At 36.0% G+C, this 20,000-nt stretch overlaps 2 pseudogenes; both read right to left on the bottom strand.

The window, feature by feature from the left end:
- Positions 1–3,950: 3,950 nt before the first annotated feature.
- LOC119584626 lies at positions 3,951–7,376 on the bottom strand (annotated as a pseudogene).
- Positions 7,377–11,663: 4,287 nt separating this feature from the next.
- The window catches only part of LOC119584268, a 9,260-nt pseudogene continuing 923 nt past the window's right edge, over positions 11,664–20,000 (bottom strand).

Below are 20,000 nucleotides of genomic sequence, written 5' to 3' on the forward strand. Positions count from 1 at the left end.
AAAAAAAAAAATATATATATATATTATTATTATATTATATAATATAATATAATATATTATATATTTGTAATAATATATATAACAAAATACAAAATATTATATTTTATATATAATATATATATATATATATATATATATATATATATATATATTATATTTAATATATAATATAAAATATATAGGGATAGATAGATAGATGGATAGATAGATATTTAGATATATAGATAGATAGGGCATATATATATATATAATATATATATATATATATAATTATATTTTATAAAAAGTTTTTAATATATTTTTAAAATTTATGTATGTTTTATTAAATAAAATATATTTTATATATATAATATATATAAATATATATATATTATATATTTTATATATATGTATATTATAAAATAAATATTATATATAAAATAATATAAAATATTAAAATATTATATATATATATATATATATATATAAAAAAAAAACAACAAACACACACACACACACACACACACACACACACACACACACACACACACACACATATATATATATATATATATATATATATAATATATATATATTATATATATATATATGTATATATATTTATATATATAAAATATATATATATATATATATAATATACTATATATATATATAAAATTTTAAAATATATATATATATATATATATAAAATTATATGTGTTGTGTGTGGTGTGTGTGTGTGTGTGTGTGTGTGTGTGTGTGTGTGGTGTGTGTGGGGTGTGTGTGTTTTGTATTTTGCATGTGTTTACACACACACCACACACACACACACACAAAACACACACACACACCACACACAACACACACCCACACACACAAAAAAAAAAAAAAAAAAACATATATATATATTAAAATATATATATATAAAATATATATATATATATTTACACCATATATTATATACATACTTTAAAACACACACACACACACACACACACACACACACACAACACACACACACACACAAAAAACAAACAAAAAAAAAATAGATAATATATATATTTTTATTATATATAAAATTAATATTTTATATATATATATATATAATATATATAATATTTTATATATATATATATATATAATATTATATATATATATATATATTTATATTTATTTATTTGTGTGTGTGTGTGTGTGTTTACACACATGTATAGAGATACACACACATATATGGTACAGTACGAAGAGCATGCATATGTGTGCATGTGTCTTTGTGTGTGTGTGTAAAACACACACACACACACACACACACACACACACACACACACCAACACACGCAGATATATATATAATATATATATATATATATTATATATATATATTATATATTTTATATAAAATATATATATATATGTTCACCTCCAGCCTTTGGCATTGCAACAGGAAATCACATATGCTTGCAGCTTTCCCATCCTTTTTTTCCCTTTTCCCTTTTCCTCGATAATGGTGGGTCGGGACAACGTATTGTGACACTACTTGCGTTCAGACTAACTGCTGGAGGCGAGGAGGTATTGGATTTAAATTTTTCCAGGGCTTGTAGTCAGGGCAAAGGCCATTTACTAAGAAATGGCCTTCATTTTCCTCAGCAAGATTCCCTTCTCAGCAGTGTCCGAGCCCAAGCACCAAGGCGCAAATCCTGATTCTATTCAGTCGAGCCACGCTACACGAATCTGTGGCCTCTAGTGCCTCCAGTGAGATGAAATTCTGCTTTGTCCTCGGATGTTTCGCGCTTAAAGGACTCACACAGAGCTACTGGGTCCGTCAGGTTTTCGAGTTCTGTGAACCGATCAGAGACTGCTGTGGCAAAACCCACGGGCACACTCTTCCTCCCTCAATCTGTCCAAGTGAAACACCTGGAGTGGAAACTGGAAAGAAGGGGATTTTGAAGTGTACCCGTAGGGTAGCCACAACCAGCCTATGGTCAGTGCCACAGAAGTCGGCACTCCGGTAAACCCTGCAGTTCTGGAGGATTTTTCCTACGAGTCCTGACAAGAATGTGGTCGATCTCCTTGGCCACAGTCCCGTATCACTTTACAAAATTCAAGGGTGCAGGTTGGAGCGCTAAAGCCAGGAGCCAGAAGTCCTAATCTCTGAGATTTAGCAAAGTCTCGGAGAAGGAGGCTGTTTCTTGCTGGCTGAGAAATCACTCCCAAAGCCGTGGGGAAACCGACAGATATCTCGTAGCCAGTTCAATCAAGCCGGATACCGCACTGAAGTCGCCCAGTACAATGCGGATAAATTGTCTGCCACAGATGTGTTTGGTGTAAACGCCTCTTCTCATCGAGTTTACAACATTGATAGGAGTTACAAAAACAACAAGAAACGACGCAAAAAGCATGCTTCAGTCTCCTTTTTGCCATTGCTCGTCAACCATTGTTACCTCTACTATGACGTTGAAGTAGTTTGATGCTATCGCTACTCCATATATATATTATATATATATATAAAATATATAAAATAAATATATATATATATAAAATTTTATATATTATTTTGCGTGTGTGTGTGTGTGTTGTGTGTTTTGTGTGTGTGTGTGTGTGTAGGGTATAACAGACCACACGTGTGGTATATATATGTATGGTATATAAAATTATATTTTATATATTATATATATATATATATATATATATATATGAAACGTGCTATATATATATATATATATATAATATATATATATATATATATATATATATATGAACGTGTAAAATATATTTTATTTTTATAAAAAATATATATATATATATATATATATATATATAAAATATATATATATATATATATTATATTATATAGCGCGCGGCGCGCGTGTGTTGGTGGTTTTGTATACACATATTCTCTTCGTCATCTTTTCTGTTCCTTCTTTCTTTTTATTCATCCATTTCATAACGAAGCTGTTAGGGAAAGGTTTCTTTAAAAAACCAATAATTTTCCGGTTTCTTCTAAAAATTCAATTACAATTCATATATGCGCCCCAGCTGTATTTCGGACAACTCTGGTTTATCATTATTAGATCAGCGATTCTTAATTCAGAACTTCTTATGTAAAAAAGGAAATAAATAATGAAAAAAAGATCGAACTCTCGGGGGAGTTACTTGTATTTCATATCAGCTGTTTTACACCCGTGTGTGGCAGCAAATGGTATAATGGTAAGGATGTTTATTTAAAACAATTCGAGTTGAATCGCTGATAATACTCACACTCTACCTTTTCGACCAAAACAGTATAGCCAAAATTGATTATCTGACAAAATATCGAACTCTACGGGCTTAACGTCACGTTTAAGTATCTCCCCCACCCCCTCCGTTCATGGATAAAAGGTATCCTCTTCTTGAGGATCTGAGTTTCAGGGACCCTGAAAAACTGACTGATGTAAAGAAAAGTATATAGGACCTCTTTATACCCTTTATAAAATATTTATTAAAAATTGTAGCATAAATTACCTTAGTGTTTTTTTCATTTATTTTCTTATTTTTGGGAGAAAAAAAAAAAAAAAAAAAAAAAAAAAAAAAATATATTATATAATATAATAAATATAAAATATATATATATATATTAATATATAATATATATATTATATATATAAAAAACGTTAAACTTTAGTATATAGAGTCAGTATTTTTCATGTGTTGGTTTGTTTTTATTTTTCAATTTCTTGCTATCTAATTCTTTCTATCCTTTGTCAACATTAAAACATTTTTAAAAATATCTCAAATCATCCCCAACGAGGGTTTTAAAAACTTCTTTTATGTTTTAAAAGCCAGATCAATTGACAAAAAGGGTTGAACTGGAAAATCTAAATGAATAATAAAAAAAAAACCCAGGTAAAAATTTTTTTTAAATATCAAAACATTTACATTGATAAAAAAGATAATTGAGTGCTTTCTAGTAAGTTCTTTTTTTTCATTTAAAATTTAAACCCCTAAACTCATTCTGTTTGGGGGAAAAAAAAAAATTGTAGTGTGCTTGAATTAAAATCTGATTGTCTTGACATGTTACAAAGACTGAGGAATAGATAAATACTAAATCATATTATGTTTTATAGAAAAAAATAACATATACAAAATTTTTTCCAACAGAATGAATAAAATCTGATCAAGAACATCCTCTGGGGTTATTTGACCAGTAACCACCAAAGGGGTTGGTAGCCCTTGAAGATGGTGAGTGCAGCAAAAGTGTCTCTTCTGAGGGAAGAATTTTTAGAATCTAAATCTTCAAAAAGAAACGGGGGGGAACTTCCTTTGGGTTTTTTGTTTTATCTCTATGCCTTCCTCATTGGGTTTTATATATCACCCCTTTTAAAAAGTCACTGGCCGTCTTTGAAACTATCAGATCCAAAAACAGTCAGAAGGGCATTGAAATCGATATAATGTGATTTGTGTCTTGCTGATGTAAGTACTGGTTCTCTTCGTTCCTACCTCACACTGAGAAGCCCAAAATTTCCTTAATTTGAGAAATGATGACTCAAATCTTATAAGTCTTAAGAGATAAATGAACATACACACTCAAAACATGTTAATTCTTGCTTGTCCCTTTATCTGTTTCTAGATCAAATTTTTTTTATCAAAATAATAATTTTTTTTTTAACCCACTTAACTCATGGTTGGTATGTGGGTTTATTCTCACTGAATATCCAAATCTAAGAAGTAATGTTTTAAAAAAAGATTCCCATCAAATATTCCTTTTTTCACTTTAAAATTTTGAATTTCTGTACTTCCATAAAATCCAGCAACATCAACCTGTTTAGCTCTTTCTAAGCTCTTTTAAACCTTCCTCTCAATGGTCTCAGTCTTATGGAGCCCGCTGTCACGAAAAAAAGGGGAACCCCCAAGGTCCCGAGAAGTTTCAAATGTCTCGGGTAGTTCCCCAAATGAAAGTAACAGAATTTAGATTTCATAAAAAAGGATGATAATTTAAATACAAAGGGAACTAAGAGAGCCATAATAACAAAAATTTGTCATACATTTCTCTAAATTCTAGACAACAGTATATCCATGGTGTCATTGCCATTACAAAGCATCATTAAGAAATTTACAAAGAAGTACCAATATCTTACCAGGAATGGAAGAGACTATGGCTGCAGGTCTTTGTACAAGAGCATTAAGGAAGCTGCTCTTTCCAGTTTTTGGGCCGCCCAAGGATAGCGGGGTGAAGGCCACTTCTAAGTCGTTCTCCTCGTCTTTCATCTGCCAGATTTTTTTCTCATTTCTCCAATGAGTTTGAATATCTTTTCCTCCACCTCTGCTACAACTCCACCCTACTAGTCAAAAGAAATTGCAGGATTAATATTATCAGAATCACAGTTATTGTTTAAAATAATATCAACAAATCTATTTAACAACACCCAAGAACCAGACCTTTAATGAAAACATTAATCAATGTTTTGGGAAAGCAAAATGATGTTATATTATGATTCATACCCTTGGCAGAGTTCAAACCTAACTAAGTAAGGAAAAAAAGAAAGAAAGAAAAAAGAAAGAAAGAAAAAAAAAATACTCACCTCAATATTTTCGTCCTCACTGAAATCTATGTAGGCTTCCAGATTTCCCCGACAAAAAAGGAGAGCATCCCCCCAACCCATGTACAATTTTGCTAAAGCGCCTTCCATCTTTTCTGAAGCCTGTTTCCTTTGTGCCTCATTTTCAGCAGGGTGAGATCTCCTAACCCCTCTACAGCATAAGGTCTAGCTTGCCATTATAAAATGCTCTTTTTGTGAAGTCACCTAAAAATATTAAAGCAAAGAAAAATATATATTAACTGAAGGTGAAAAATTGTTTGGGGTTGATTAAAAAAGAAAAACACAAGCATTCTACAAACCTGGTTTTGCTGGATGAAAGCCCTGCAAGGCACTAGACTGGAGAAGACAGCTTAACTACAGCTGATCCTCCATGAATTGTCAGCTCACAGCTATCTTCTCCTGTAAAACTCCTTGGGCCTGGAAACCACAGAACCAAACCATGGTCTAATCCTTCACCTGCAAGTAAGAGAACCCTAGTTCAGCTCAGAATTACAGCTCCAAAAAAGAAGGGTGGGAAAAATATAAAAATGATAACTCTTGTAAACCAAACACAAAAAAATATTTGTTTCAAAGAATGCAAACACTTTTTCTGATGTAGAATATGCATCAATGTTTAAAGTGCTAGTCATAAAAAATGGAATTAGAAAATAGCTGCAGGGTGAAGGGAAAAATGAGAAAAAATACAAAACCTGAGAACCAAAAACCCATCAAGAAATACCATTTTACAGAAAATCGTATGAATGATGGGCAGAGAGCAATTTTCAAAGTGTAAAGAAAATTTTTTTAATTGTCCCGTGGTAAAAGATATATTTCTGTAAAATATTGAGGATGCCACAGTACATTTAACTACACTTCACTTTTTTCACACTTCTCTTGAGGGTGGGGAAAAAATAAATTGGGCAGTTATTTTATCATGGGGTGCTATAGTAATTTTCTTAATTTCTTAAAAAAAAATGCTCAGCATTCATGTATTCTAATAAAACTTATATTCCATGAAAAATATAATAACTATAAACTGCAAATTAACACTAACAATTTTTTAAATATTAGTCCACCATTACCCAATAATAATTTTATATATCAGAAAAAAACAAAATAATATCATTAACTTTTGTTTTTGGCAAATACAGTTAAGCATTTTTGTTAGAATTTATCTATTTATTGATAAACCTCCAAATCAGATTATGAGCATTACTACCAGTATTTGATGAATGATGCGTCGCAAAAGTAGCTTTTCTCGGTTCTGGAAGAGTCCTGGCAATGTCATCAAGTGAATACATCTCTGGCTCTGTACCTGTTACTCGGACAACTGCCACACCACATTTTCCTTGTCCTGGAAGACAAATTTCTTAAATTATTTATATCCACAATGTTAAAGTGTCGTGAAATTGAAAGATACTGTTGATACTGTATTCTTCTTAGCATTGATAGTCAACTAAACAGTATATCCTAATACACTGTCCAATAAAATGCGATGCTGACAATACTAATCTTCTCTAAAAAATAAAGTATAATTACTTTACTTTTAATTTCGTTTTAGGGCTTACCTGAAGAGAGAGCATAAACAGTCGAGGCATAACGGAGAGAGCGAACTATATGCTGACACTGCTGATGACAGCAAAGTCGGCTTAACTGGTGGAAAATCATCTCTACTTCTTTTTCTTCTTTACCACTTTTTATAGGGTTTCAAACAGGAAAATCATCTCAACCAATTTCCTTGCGTAACTAGCACTTAGTCGCTTTTTCCGTGTTCCTGGGGTGTCGAGCGTTCGCGTAAATGTAAACAAAACAAAGTGTGCGAAGTCAGTGAGTGCGGGCCTACAATCTTAAAGATTTTTTTTTGGTAAAATTTTCGCTATAGTTTTTCATGAAGTATTACAACCTTCGTCACAACTTTTTTATTTCTAAAAAATTACGGACACACACACACATTATATATATATATATATATATATAATATATATATATATTATATATATATATATATATATATATATATATATATATATATATATATATATATATATATATATACACACACACATACATACATTCATACATTGTTATGTTTTTCTCTTCACCAACGTTCCTCATTTTCCTTCACTATTATGTCCAATGAGAACGGGCCACCATTGAGCATGGTGCTCCACACAGAAGCAGAGCTTCTGCTGCCCCCCCCCCCCCCCCCCCCCCCTAAAATATATGTTTTGGATATGGAGGGCAAGATTTATTAGATATGAAAATATAGAACCCGTGGTCCATGAGTTTACTCGGGAGGGAGAGGGGTTGGTGTCGGGGTGGAAGTGGAAGCGGAGGATGGAGGAGGAATAGATACAAGGGGAGGGGTGTAGAAATATCTTGGGAAGAAGGGGGAGGAGTAGAGTGAAAGGCAGCATTGGAGTTGGGAGTGAGAGAAAGATCTCGTTGACGTGCTTCCTGCCTGGTCTCACGTTAAGTAAGGCCAAGTTTGAATCTGGGAGTTGTCACCTAACACAAAGCTTTACGTAGGACAGTCCCTATAATATTAAGGGAGCCTCCACATTTGGCACATGTGCATGACTTGCAGAGCAGTTTGATGATCATGACCAGGTTGGGCACACTGGGGCGGCAGTATTTGACAGGGTGGTCTAGACGCCAACAATTCTGACATTAACGGGAGGGAGAATGATGTGGTCGGACAGGGAGGAATTCTCGGCCGATGTAAACATCAAGGATGTCACGTCTACGGAAAGTAATCGCAATATTGGTGGAGGATTTACGGCGGCCCCTAGGGGGAAGCATTGAACTGTCCACGAGGCAGGCAAGCAAGTCTTCTCCAGTCCGAACAATCCTTGTCGTAGACAGGGTAGTTTGTCGGGGAGGTGGAGACAGTTCCGTTATAAGTATTGAAGGAGGGATGAGGCTGGGCAGGAATCGATTTACCATTGAAGATAGTTAGGGTTGACAATACTTTAGTTTGAGATTCAGGTATAACTGTTACAAGGCGGAGGGAAACTTTACCTACTTGTTTTTGGACCTTGCAGGAAGAGGAGTAATGGGCTGTAGAGGGGATCACGAAAATTCGATCACATTTGGCTGGGCTAAACAGAATATTGAAAAGGTTTGTAGAGGTTGGGGCAGTAGATGGACGGGGAACGTATGGAAAAGGGAGTAGTGTTGAATGAGATACAACTGCGGAGTGATGGACAATTAGGTTGCTGGACGGGAGGAGGCAGCAGTAAAAGAAGAAAGCTATGGAGGTGGAGATGAAGTAGAGAATGTTGAGAAGGAGGATTCTTTTCTGGAGGCTGAGTAATGATCTGGGTGGATGACTTGGAATGGACTTAGGTGATAGTAGGCGTTGGGGAGGAGGTAGTAGTAGTAGTGTTCATAGTCGTGGTCAAAGGAGAGCCTGGGGTCGGGGAACCAGGAGAATCGGAGTCCGTAAAGTTCGTGAAGGGGCAAACCTCATTGCCACTAATAGGGGTACAGAATCTTCATTACTGGCCATGGTAAGCCTAGAGTATGTTGTGGGAAAAGTCCACTCCTCAGGGTCCCCTTGATAGGTAATGGCAAGACAACTAAACAGGGGAATACCGTACCCATGGCTCCCCTAGGCCGTTCATGACTTGCAGAAGGTCAACATTTCATCTTTTCAACACGGCTCTCACACCTTAGGCTCCAAACCGTAGGGAAATGGCCGGTGAGTGGATCCCCCCCCCGCTTATTTAGCAGTGTTACCAGATCGAGCTGTCCCCAGCGACCATCGGCTCCCATCTGCGTTGTCCACACGGTAGATCGAGCTGTGGTAAGGTGGTGACCGTAGTGGTTAATTCGAGAAATTACCGCCATGGACTGCTGACTGTGATTGGGGATTGTCAAACCAAAAAATGTATCTTAGTGAAGCCTTTGTACACCACATTCACATGCACGGAGTGTAAACCAGCCAGAAACCTCTTTTTTTTTTCGTAAATGACTACATAATGAAAGAAAGTGTACAAGGTTGCTGCTAACTGAAGAGCTGAACTTGAAGCCAAGGCTGCAGTCGTGAAAACCACGTAGGTTTCGTGATGATGCCTGAAGGTTGTGTCACCGTATCTTATTAGAGGTTATTTATTTATTGAAAAAATCTGCCGCGTCCACATCTAGATCACTAGGCGGCGTATTCAAATAAAAACCATAGGTTTGGGGCTGGGGGGCGAAGCCCCAAGTAAGTTTTTGGTTTATATGGCGATTTTTGTGATTCCTAGAAGAGTTCGGGGTTAAAACAAATGTATTAGATATCAAAGGTCACATAGCATTATGATAAAATATTGTGGCGAAGGGAGTTATAGTGAATTACCATGAAGATAAGTGGACAGAAGGGGGTGAAGAAGAGAATGAAAGAGAAAGGGAAAGAAAGGTCCAAGGTATTTATTTAATTAATGAACATTTTCTGCCGCGTCAACATCGGTCATCAGCGGCGTATTCAAAATACAGCGATAGGGGGCTTGGGCCGAAGCCACTATCTATAGCATTATGATTATGATGCTATCTATAGCATTATGTTTGTGGAAAAAAAGAGCAAAAATGAGTGAACGACTACCCTAAGTGGACAGAAGGGATGAGAAGAGAAGTAAAAGGAAAGTATGAGAAGAAAGTACAGTTTGTTGAGGCAAGGGCTGAAGTTCACGGCAGGGAGGTCCTAGGTAGGGTTGATCCCCTACTTTGGGTTTCAGTCTCCGTGACGGTGTTATGGTTGACATTCATTAATTTATTTAAAAAATCCTGCCACGTCAACATCTAAGGTCATTGGCGGCGTATTCATAATATAGCGACAGGGTGGGGCTTGGGGGTGAAGCCTCCAAATAAGATTTTTTTTTTTTTTTCACAAGGCGATGTTTGTGTCAGACATAAAGGTCATACATAATTATGACAAAGTATTGTGGCAAAAATGGTAATTATGAATTAACGGTTAGGATGTAAGTGGACAGAAGAATGGATAAAGAAGAGAAGGAAAAGGAATGAAGACCATGCAAAATTAGTACAGGCGAGGTCCATGGTATGGGTATGGATTCTTGTTGATATTTATTTAATTAATGAAAATTTTCTGCCGCGTCAACATCGTCATTAGCACCGTATTCAAAGTATAGTGATAGCGTGAGGATTGAGGGCAAAGCTCCCCGGCAAGGAAGAATTATATGACATTAATGGTCATATGGCGCTATGGTAGAGTAGCAAAAGAGTTGGGTATCAGTTCATGAATATGGTAAAGTTACAGGTTGAACAATACTAGAGGGTAGCATGGTAGTAAAAAGGGTAGAGAGGGGGAGGTAAAAGTTTTAGAAGGGAAAGAATTAAGGGAGTAGGGAGCACTATGATAAAAGTATTGCGACGAAAAGGGCAAACATGAGTTGAACGATTAGGATAAATGGACAGAATAGGGGGATGAAAAAAAGGAAAAGGAAAGACCATGCAAAATCAGTTGAGGCGTGGGCCCAGGACCAAATTAGGGGCGATACCTTACAGTGGGCCTCAGTCCCCGTCTCCTACCCCCCCCCCCCCCACGACAACGAGCAAGCGAATGAGGGGGTTCTGGTTGCTAAACAACGATGCTACGATAGGTGGATATACACCCACCCTTCATTTTCTAACATCCTGTCATCTGTATTTCCAAAAAGATCTCGTGCTTGGCTTCTCGATATCTTTCATAAACTGCTTTAAAATAAAAGAGCGAATATTTACAGAAAGTATAGATCCGAGTTTTATTTATTTATTAAAAAATGTTTGTCCTGTCAACACCTCAAGTCATTAGTGGCGTTTATCACAGAATGGCCATCAAGACCAAACTGTTTTCTTTTAATTATACTACACACTTTTGCCATTTCAAAAAACACTAGTTTTCCACTTATACATTAAATGACTCAATTTCTACCGCATTTCCAATTAAATTTGTTCAGCATCTGGGTACTTACATGACAATGCTGTGTGTAATTTATATTTTCACTCAGCCAATAAACTAAAAGATTATAATATATATATATATATATATATATATATATATAATATATATATATATATATATATATATATATATATATATTTCTTGATTGTTAAATCATGGAGTTTGGAAGGCTAAAGGAAACAAATATACCATCACTGCCATTTCAATATTGACCTCATAATATAATATAAACATAATTTGGACCACTTAAAAATAACATGTTTGGAGATATGAGCAAATGCAGCCTATAGTCTGCTTGAAATTTTCATTATGGAAATATAGCAAACAGCTATGTCATTGGATGGTGCAGACAACCTTTCAGGCTCCAACAATTAAAGAGTATGCATTACAGGGAAAACAATCAACCATCTAAATTCATTTACTATTACATTGTAAAAATAAACATACAAGTTATAATATCAACATTAAAGACATGTTGAATCATTTGTATTGTTTTCATGACAGAACAGTAGATAATGTCATGTATGAGAGTTTGGCAAGAGGTATTGGTGTACTGCTGTTCATTCTCCCTACTGCTGCATTAATGCAATCTATTACAATCCCTATACGAATCAAAATGGATGGAACAATCTTTTACTGCTGTTGCAGGGTTTACAATCTGAAATGCTTTTAGTCAAGGCAGGAAATTCCACCATAAAAAAAGAGAGAAAAAAAATATAGACGGAACCTTACAGTCAATATTGACAGATCTAATAGCAGACAAATGCAGCTGTTGTAGTACTCCCTTCAGTTGTTGTTGCTCTTGCCTGAATGATGGGGAGGTTGCTGATAGTTGTGCCCCTACATCTATATCCACCATGTCTGAATACGAGAGCACTGCATGGCTCATGGTATGTGGCTTGGAGCCAGAGCTGCATTTCTAATAAAATTGTAAGCACCAATGATATCAAATTTCAGTGCTTTTTATCATTTTTTGAGTCTCCTTTGCCTTCAACATCAAGGAAGAAGTAATTGCCAGAGTTCTTCTGTTCAACATCTTTCTGGCTACTGTCCTTGTTGATGCGAGGCCTAAAGTTGTTAGGATCACGTCTAAAAGTGATTCCTAACATCTCCAAGAACTTGTTCATTCCAGACACCAGTGTCTGGGGTGCATTGGCCAATGTCTTGACTGATGGCTGACCCTCAAAGACAATGACTCTGTCTGCAAGGTATGTAGCCATAATGAAATCGTGCTCTACAACAAAGGCAGTCTTCTTGGCATGCATAATAAAACGCTTTATGACCTTAGCAGCAGCTAAACGCTGTTCTGAGTCTAAGTAAGCAGATGGTTCATCAATAAGATAAACAGCTGCAGGAACACCTAGACACAAAGTCAACGCCACACGTTGCAATTCTCCTCCAGAAAGATGCTGGACTTCTTGATCAAAGAGCTCTTCAATCTTCATAGGCTCATTACATCTGTAACAAACTGAGGGAGAATATATGCATCTCTGATCTTGTCATGAAGCAGCTGCGCACAGTAGACTGACTTTTTGGACTGATCTTCTGTGGCTTGTAGGATATGTGCAGCTCTGGTAAATCAGACTTGCCTTCATCAGGTTCCAATCGTCCTGCAAGCATTCGAATGAATGTAGTTTTTTTTCCAGTTCCATTTTCCCCAAGCAGCACCATAATTTCTGAATCTGTAAAGTTGCCAGCATCTATTGTAAGGTGGAAGTCACCCATTTTCTTAGTCATTTTGGGGTACTTTAAGCGACACATTCTCTTGATTTCTTCTTCACTCAGCTGATCAGATACTTTGAAGGTGAGAGATTCCTCTCTGAACCTAAGATTTTCTGTTGGAACAAAGCCATCAAGGAAAACATTGATCCCCTCCCTCACTGAGAATGGTACAGTGACCACTCCATATGCAACCTGGCTGGCCATACAAACAACAGATGAAATCAGAAAGATATCTAACACAGCCAAGTCATGCTCCACCACCACCACATAGTTATCCTCTTTTACCATGGAGCGATGGCACGTGAAGCATTCAAACGCTGCTTGACATCAAGATATGAGGATGGCTCATCAAACATATAAATATTAGCCCTCTGAATGCACACCATTGCTATAGCAAACCTCTGAAGTTCTCCTCCAGACAGATCTTCTATGTTGCGCACTAAGACGCTCCGCAGATCCAGGACAGTGAGCATCTCATCCAAGTTACCAATATCACTCTTTTTGTTAAGCAGATCTTTGACAGAGCCTTGGACAGCCTTGGGAATCTGGTCTACATACTGAGGCTTGATGATGGCTTTTAAATCATCTTCCAAGATGCGAGTGAAGTAATTCTGCAGTTCATTACCACGGAAGTAGGTAAGAATATCAGTCCAATCTGGTGGATCTGCAAAGCGACCTAGATTGGGTTTCAGTTTTCCAGCCAAGATCTTTAGTGCTGTCGACTTCCCAATTCCATTTGTGCCAACCAATCCCAGGGACTTCACCTCGGCGTGGAACAGAAGTCGATGAAGCTTGAGGATTCTTGTTGTAAACGGTGGACTGTTTCCTTCTCCAAGTTACTGGGCAAGTTGATAATCATAATGGCATCAAATGGGCACTTCTTCACGCATATACCACATCCAATGCAAAGCTCCTCACTGATGGATGCTAGCTTGTCATTGATGGTGACCTCAATGCAGAGTTTACCCATTCTCACCACAGGACACGACTTCTTGCATTCCTGACGGCATCGTTTTGGCTTGCATTTCTCGCTGTTGACGATGGCAATACGAGTCTGCTTGTCTGTCTCTTCTTGTTTCTTCCTAGGAGGCATCTTGGCGGCAGTGACTGTCACTGAAAAAAAGAATAATATCTGTAATTGTTTGAATATTATGAAAATCCTAAGAAATAATTCTAGGGATTTTGGTACCCTTTCTGAATGTAAACCCACAATACTCATTCTAGCTAAATAATTTAATAATTTATAAGTATAATTTCACAATATTAACCATTCAGGTATATTTCTCTAATCCAAAGGTTTTTAACCCCCTGACAACAGATTTATGTACTGTCCCTTGTAGCTTTTGTGAATTTTGTTACATATAGATGGTTTGACATGTACTCAGCAACCAATGAGTCTACCAATAGGCACTGTTAACCCCCCCCCCCTACTAAATTAATACATTTCTTTTAAAACAATAGATAATTAAATACAAATAAACAGATCATAGGTGAATTTAATGCTTCATAAATTTCACATCTTAATTTATATATAAAACTTAATTCCTTTTTAAATTTCTCAATTCTGAGAAAATTTGTTCACAGCAGAAAAATATCATCACAAACACAAGGTTACATTCCCACATAATTTACATACAGTCACAGCTAAGAATTTGATTGGCTGTTAGTGATGTTATCCATTTTTTCACTGTATTCACTGTTACAGTTAAGTTTATTTTTGTATAAATGAATGATAATGTTTAAAATTGAACATAGAGGATGATGACAAATGTTAAACAGACACGTTCTTGTTGAGATCAAGGACAAAATCGTTTTCATATGAAGTTCATTCATTATTTTAGATAACTGGTAAACAAAAACGAAACAAACTGGACCAAACACATTGCACAATTAGTAGTAAACTATTGTTTGCATCAGCTACAGCATTTTGCCTCCTCACTGTATAGGATCTATCTATTTTAAAGAATTTAGATAGGTTACTGGTACATATTTAGAAAGCCAATGTGGAAAATCATACAAAACAAGGCCAAATATGACCTAAATAAATGAACATTGGAAAGATTTCCTTAATCATTTTGTTAATATAAAATTAAGAGGTTACAGACTAAAATATATATCTTTTTCTAACTTCACATAAAAGCTTGCAGAATGAAAGGCTACTTCTTCTCATGAAGCATGATACCAGGCAAACATAAATACCAATTTAGGTACTTTGGTAAAAATTGCAAGCACATTTTTTCCCCAATGTTTCAAATAATAGAGTAGTCTAATCATTATGAAACACACTATTAAGTGAAGAAAAGGAAAACTTATCTAAAGTTCCTTAAAAGAAATAAATGATTAAGAATCCTGTCAAGAATTCAACTGAGAATTGCTAAAAATGCAAAGGAAACCATTTTATGAAGACCTATCAGAAAATAGCAACATTGGTACTCTTTTAATTTTTAGCATCTTCTATCCTTCAGTATAACAAAACAAATGCAGATTTCATGACTTTTGGAAAGAAAGACAGAAAAGTAAAGTTTAGAGATTTGCCATAAATAGTAAATAATATATTGTAGCCACCTCTTTCAACTATACATACACACATCTTCCTTATACCTAGAACCCTCCCCCCCTATTTTCTGAGGGTCCTAATTCTGTAATTCTCTTGAGAAACTGCACACTACTTAGAAGTCTCTTGTGAATAGGAAAAAGTGGCAAAAATTCCCATCTCCTAACTCCAAGAATGACCCCCCCCCTTTGCTTATAATTTGTCTCCTGATTTAACCCCGAATGGTGGGGAAGGAGATGAAGTACAAGGAAGAATGTCAGGTGGGGAAGGATCTGGAGAAGGGAGGATGGGGTCGTGCTGGAAGAAAGTGAGAGGAAGAGGGGGGGTAGGAGGAACATGTGGAGGATGGATGTCTGCAGTTACTTTGAATGTAGAGGGAATAGGAGTAGAGAGATTGGAGGATGGATGAGAGAGATGGGTTTTCTCTTGGGTCATGTTTAGGAGGATGTCCTCCTGTAGAGGTCTGAAAAACAAATGTTTTCTTAAGAGGAGGAGAAAGGGAGACAAATGTCTGAGGAGCAGAGGAAGAGGTGGGAATAGGAGAGAATGTGGTAGATGGAGTGGAACATTTATATTGCCTGGTGTGACAGGTAAAGTGAGGAGAAGCATAAGCGCTGGTAGAGTTGTAGGGAATTGTTACTCAAACTTGTAGGCAGGGCAGCTCCCGTAAAGCACATTATGGAAGCCACCACAAATGGCACATATGCATGATTGTGCACAGCAATTTGAATGGTCATGAGATGGCTGCTTATGGAAACTTTACCAACTTGTTTTTGGAGACAATATTGGATGGGGAGGGGATTGTCAGAGTAAGGAGCTGTGATCCCAAGTAGTTGGGCTAAAAAGAGTACTCAAAAGATCTGAAGAGGTGTAAATAGTAGAAGGACAAGGGAAGGAGGAAGATAGAATGGTTTGGAGTGAGGTAAAGGATGACAATAAGGATGAAAAGTAGTAATAAGGGAGGAGGGGGTAGAAAATCGAGAAGTCTGGATAGGAGGAAGAGAAGGAGTGGAGGATGTTGGGAGAGAGGAAGGGCTGTATTCTCCTGGGTGGATGATTCAGAATGGATCAAGTTGACAGCAAGCATTGAGGAGGGGGTACTAGTAGCAGTGGTAGGAGCTGTGATCAAAGGAGAGATAGGGGTTGGGAAACCAGAGAAATCAAATTTAGATTGACTATTAGATGAAGGGGTTAAGCCTTAATGACCCTAATGAGGATACAAAATCTCAATTATTAGCCATGGGAAGCCTGAAAAATGTGGGGAAGAGTCCTTACCCCCAAGGGTCCCTATGACAGGTGAGGGCTAGATGATTAACTAAAGGAACACAATGCCAATGGATTTCCAAGACCATTCAGGACTGACAAAGCCAGCCTCAGCCTTTCAGCATGGCTCTTAAACCTTAGGAAGTGGACAGAAGAAGTGATTGAAAAGAAGGAAAAGGAAAGGGGGAGAAAACAAAAATATATGCAATTGGTTGAGCCTCGTGTTGAGACCTATTTATACTATACTATGGCATTTTGGCATACTGCTTTATCTTTAATGAGAACCATACTAGCATTAAATAATGAAACTGACTACCCAAAATATTACTGAACTATTATCTCTAAATATTGAATAAGTAATTTACAAAACAGAGAGAGAGAGAGAGAGAGAGAGAGAGAGAGAGAGAGAGAGGAGAGAGAGAGAGAGAGAGAGAGAGAGATGAGAGAAGAGGAGAGAGAGAGAGAGAGAGAGAGAGAGAGAGAGAGAGAGAAGAAGAGAGAGAAAGAAAGAGAGAGAAAGATGAGGAGACAAGAGAGGAGAAAAGAGAGAGAGAGAGAGAGAGAGAGAGAAAGAGAGAGAGAGAGAAAGAGAAAGAGAGAGAAAGAGAAAGAGAGAGAGAGAGCAGAATAGTTACCAATTCAGTTTATTTATACTATACAGAGGTGATCTGGTAATACCCCTTTATCTTCAATGAGAACCATGCTAGCCTTAACAAATAAAATGAAACTGACTACCCAAAATAGTACTGAAATACTATCTCTAAATATTGAATAAGGAAATAAATTACAAAAAGCCATGTCTCCATTCCACAGGAACCCAGTATGCAAGTTATACTGTGTCTTTTTCATTCCCTACCCTTTTTCAAACACAGAATACTGCTTGTATGTATAAATTCAGAATAATATTGATCAACCTTTACACAGTCTGTCTTATCAAACCCATGTTAACCCTTCCTTGAACTTTTGGGGAAAATCTAATTTTTCAAATGCTAGTAATATTGATACTGGTAATATTATTGTTGATATTAAAACCATTACAGATTCATTAATAATAATAACTGCCATATGAAATAAAATAAAACATTTCTAAAGATCAAGGAAAAGGGTGAAGAAGTGGGAGCTATCAGTGTGTAAATACAATTAATAAACAGTGCCTGAAGGGCATACCCAGTCATGGCAACTTAGATTGTTAACTAAATTTTTTGACATGGTTTTAGGGATTTAGTCTCTAGAATGTGCATCTGTACTGTAAAGAATTACCATCACTATAATAATAATATACACAGAACAAGTCTCTGTATTGTCTAATGTGACCCCCTACCATTGCAAAGGAAGACAAAGAATCCTCCACATATTTATGGCAGGATAGTGTGTACAGAGTGTACAACTGATGTATGGAACTGTCTGATGCTACATCTGTCCTATACTCTATTGAGATGTACATACAAAGGGAGTACAGCTCCCTGCATTTCACTAAGTGTTGACCAATTCAATGTATATTATTCATATTTTATTCTATTATTCTATCAGGATAATTTCTATAAATACAGATAGTAAAGATTGAAAGAAATCCATTGATATTAATATTGTCTTGATCAGTTATGTGAAGGTATTGTAAACATTTACCTATAAATTTGACAAATGTGTATGTTTTTTTTTTAATCTGGGGGTATATCAGTGGTTTATTAATGGGTGCACATAATTATATCAAGGTGTCTGGCAACCCTTTGAAAGAGAAATATGAAATATCACCTACTGACATCAGCAGTAATTAAACCTTTGGCACCATATTTCACACACTGATAAGCAACGTAACATGCACAACAGCACTGTTAGTAAAGCCTGTTTCATTAACGCATAAATGCACATTCAATCATTATAGGAGAGATGCTATGTGCCAGTTGATAGTCATTAACCAAGTACCCACTAGGGATAGCATGTATGGACATGCCATGCCCATAGTGAGTTTAATTTATTAATTATAATTACATACAAATGACTCCATAAGAGCACTTGATGTCAAGAATGTGGAGGTCTGGTGTGGTTATGTGGCAAATGTCCTACATATATGGTTAGTAGAGGCTTAGAGGAATCCAGCAACACCACTATCTTTGTGATTAGCCATGTGAATGCATTCTAAACAGTTGCCAAATTTGAAGCATGACAATATACATTAGAAAAACAAATTTTTCTCTAAAATCGGGTACTGCCACTGAACTGCATAATAAAACACTGCTCAACATACCCTAAATATTCATTTAATTTTGGTGATAGCTATTCAACACTTAAAGAAAGAAAGAAAGAAAGATAGAAAACATATGTTAAGCCATTATCTTGATGAGATTATGTTTTGGTTGGGCACACATTAAAACCCTAATCACTGACCACTGACCAGGCTTGGGTCATTTAAAGTTACATATCTTTCGTAAAACCTAACAAAATATTCAAAGATTCTTACGTATCAATGGAATGTATACGACTTATAGCAATTTGCAAGCAAGAATATTTGCAAATACTATGATTTTTGCACAAACATATACAACTTCAAAAGGTCCAATTTAGAGAGTTTTTGGACATTTATTCACTTAAACTCCCCGGCACGGACTGTTTCAGTCTGCTAGGCAAAACAGGCCTGCATTTTTTGATATGGGGAAGAGACCTTTCTAAATGCTTTCTTTTTGGACCCTTCAAATGGTATTAGTATAATAGCAGGGGATTTTAAATGAATAAATATTTTTAAAATTCTATAATAAGTCCTTTGGAATTTGTCAGTGACAGTGAATCAGTTAGTCAGTGTTTTCAGGAAAATGCTGACCGACTGACGGACTGTCACTAACCATTTTATGTGCAAAAATCACCATATCTGACAATATTTTTGCCCGCACATTATCTATTAGGTCCTATACATTCCACAGATATATATAAAAAAACTTTGAATATTTGGTTAAGTTTGACAAAAGAGAAGAGTGCTACCTAAAACGATC

Source organism: Penaeus monodon, chromosome 18, assembly GCF_015228065.2.
Source record: "Penaeus monodon isolate SGIC_2016 chromosome 18, NSTDA_Pmon_1, whole genome shotgun sequence".
Lineage (NCBI taxonomy): Eukaryota > Metazoa > Arthropoda > Malacostraca > Decapoda > Penaeidae > Penaeus > Penaeus monodon.